A 3,135-nucleotide genomic window follows, 5' to 3' on the forward strand; every position below is an offset into this window, starting at 1 on the left:
TATTATTGTAATCCAGACATCAAACAACTCTTTATTTAAAAAAAGGCTATAGATGTAAGTTTCCCACTCCAAAAAAGTGAAGCACCTGTTGCTTTCCAGGATAAAGCAATTTTTTTTCTCTCTAAGACTATTAGTGACGTTGCATTCATATATTTACCTTAGCAAAGGGGTCAAACAGCAGGGGACACAGATTGAAGAAAAGTGGTAGATCTGTGGGGCAATAAAGAAACTTGTTTTTAACCCAAAAGTCAACATGGATTAGAATTCACTGCCCGAGACAGTGGTAGAGGCAGAAACTGTCATCACATTCTTAGAGTGGTGAGCTGCAGGACTAGATGCACTGCAGGACACTGGGATAGGTAACTCTTTTTGATGATTGCTATAGTTATCTGCAGCTTCCAGAGCTTAGAAGCTCCAGCTAGTGTAACCAGGGTACAACTGCAAGCATGACTTTTTTGTAACTGATTCATGGCATGTGAGTACCACTGGTTGAGCCAGTGTTCAGACAATACTGAAGTGTTCTTCAACCGAGTGTCCAGATGGACATTTAAAGGCAAGTTAAGAGTCAACCACATTGCTGTGGGTATGGAGTCACATATAGACCAGAAAAGATAAGGCCATTTGTGAACCAAATAGGTTTTTACAACAACAATGTTGTTGTCATTTGGCCATTTATTTCAGATTTTCACTGAACTTAAATTTCATTAACTGTCATGGTGGAATTCAAATCCACGTTGCAAGAACATGCATCTGGGACTCTGGATTACTAATCCAGTGGCAAAACCACAATCACACTGCCTCTCCCTGACTTCAAGTCACAGAATGGTGATGTTGACCTTAAATATACAATATAGATAGGGTGTTTAATATACTGTATATTGGCCAGGACTGAAAAGCAAAAACTAAGCAGCCATTTCCTATTTTCTATCTTGCTACTTACTGCATAATATTAATAAATATTCAGTTTTATGCTCATAAAAACTATTAGTCACCCTTGTAGACAATACTGTTAAGTAAGCAACACTTCCAAATCCAAGTAGACCAAAGGAGTGAATTGAGTAATATGCATGGGGCCTAGTCTGTGGATTAACTGTCCAAGTTCTAGCCTTCTCAATACCCTTTAACTGAGACACTTTTCAAACAGACATGATTGATTAATTTTATCCAGGATTTCTGCCTTCCAAACTCTTTGGTTTTACTGGGGTCAGCTCCAGCCTCAACCAACGAGCAAGTCATAAGTCTAATATTTGCAGACAAGGGAAAGATTGCATTGTGGAATGAATCTACTACAGGAAGGAACAAATAAAGTATAGATCTAACAATTAACTGTTTGAGTGTTAAACATAAGGAACCTTGAAGCACACTGTTTTAAAAAGGTTGAGTTAGACTCAACTGTATTTAGCCTCAGGTTTCAACATCAACATCAGGTGGAGAAAAAAGCCGCATCAAAAATAAGGTGTTAAAATTGCCTCAGCCTTCAATACTGTAGCTGAAAATGACAGGTTTGGATTCAGTTTAAAAACATTTCATTCTTAAACAGATTGTTGCAAGTGCAAAAACCAAAACAACTGCAGAAACTCAGCAGAGAAAGTAAGAACTGCCAATGCTGGATTACTATCTCTGAGTGAGTTATAACCCCACTGCAAAGCCATTTCTGAAGAAGGGTCCTGACCCAAAATGTCAACTTTCCTGCTCCTCTGATGCTGCCTGGCCTGCTGTGTTCTTCCAGCTCCACACTGTATTATCTCAAGAAACTCAGCAGGTCTGGCAGCATCTGTGGAGAGAGAGAAACGGAGTGAACGTTTCAAGTCCAGTGACCTTTCTTTAGCAGTTCTGGATCCCTCCAGTAATTTCCGTTTTTGTTCCAGATTTCCAGCATCCACAGTTATTTGTGTTATTTTGTTTATGTGAGTGCTATCACCTACTCAGGCTTATAAATGGATGCATGTTTCCAAACACTGGACCCCACAGAGGCCCCAAAGCGAGTTCCATGATTTCAGTTGAGATCCATAAATGTTAAACTTAGCAGTTTTCTAGCAGAGTACTCCATGAGGATTTGGGTTTCTATTGCCCAAATCTCACAGTTACACTGCATGAAGAACCCTGAAAAGCATCTCAAAACTGAAGGACTCTTTCATCTCTTCTGTCTGAACAATATATGAATCAATCCTACAGTGGTTAAGAGGACAGTGCAGATTGTTGCAGTCTCCTTCAAACCTTCTGATCTCTCAAGCAGCACAACACACACAAGTCACCACCTTTTACGTAGAATTGAAGAGATTATTCTCTACATATTTTGAACACTTATGATGTAAAGTTCAAATATTAAAATATTCATAATTTTTAAAAAATATCTTTTACTTTAGATTTCACTACAAAAACATATTTGCAATTCTAATAGGGTAAAAACTTAAATCAACCAAGCCAATACAGCAGCACAATGATGAACTGAAGCAGCGTGATGAGAATAAAGACAGGAAGGAGGGTAGGATCAATTCATTAAAGTACATCATCTGCAAGAAGGCTGCAAGCAACGATGAGGTTCCACCTCATTGCCAGGAAGAAAAACTAGGAAACAAATCAAGTCAGGAGCACTCACTCACTTTTTCAAGAAATAATCTACTAATGGACAGTGCTGGAAACAAATTTTCACCCAAACTTTTTTCTTTATTCTTTCATGGAATGTCGATACTGCTGACAAACCCAGCCCTCTATGCTTGAACTGACTGGCTTCCACATCATTTCAGAGGGCAGGATCAGAGCCAACCATGTTGCTCAAAGTCTGCAATCACATTTGACTCCAGATATGGTTGGCAGATTTTGCCCTAAAGGACATGTGTGAACCAGATGGGCTTTTATAACAAACGATGACCATGAAACCAAAATTGAAACCAAAATGAGTTTTCAATTTCAAATCTGATTAACTTAATTTAAATCCCACCGTAGGATCTGAACTCTTTGCCCCAGAGCAAGAGCCTAAGTGGCATTAACATTACACCTGTCTTGCCAATTTGCTGTAGAGAATTGCAACAAAGTGCAAGTACGAAGAGTTCTGGTTCCTTCTCATCTCCTCTAATCAGCAATAATCTCGCAAGGAAGAAAATAAAAATAAAACATGCATAACCATTGAAGCCC

The sequence above is a fragment of the Rhincodon typus genome, chromosome 13 (genome assembly GCF_021869965.1).
Source record: "Rhincodon typus isolate 14 chromosome 13, sRhiTyp1.1, whole genome shotgun sequence".
In the NCBI taxonomy this organism is placed as follows: domain Eukaryota; kingdom Metazoa; phylum Chordata; class Chondrichthyes; order Orectolobiformes; family Rhincodontidae; genus Rhincodon; species Rhincodon typus.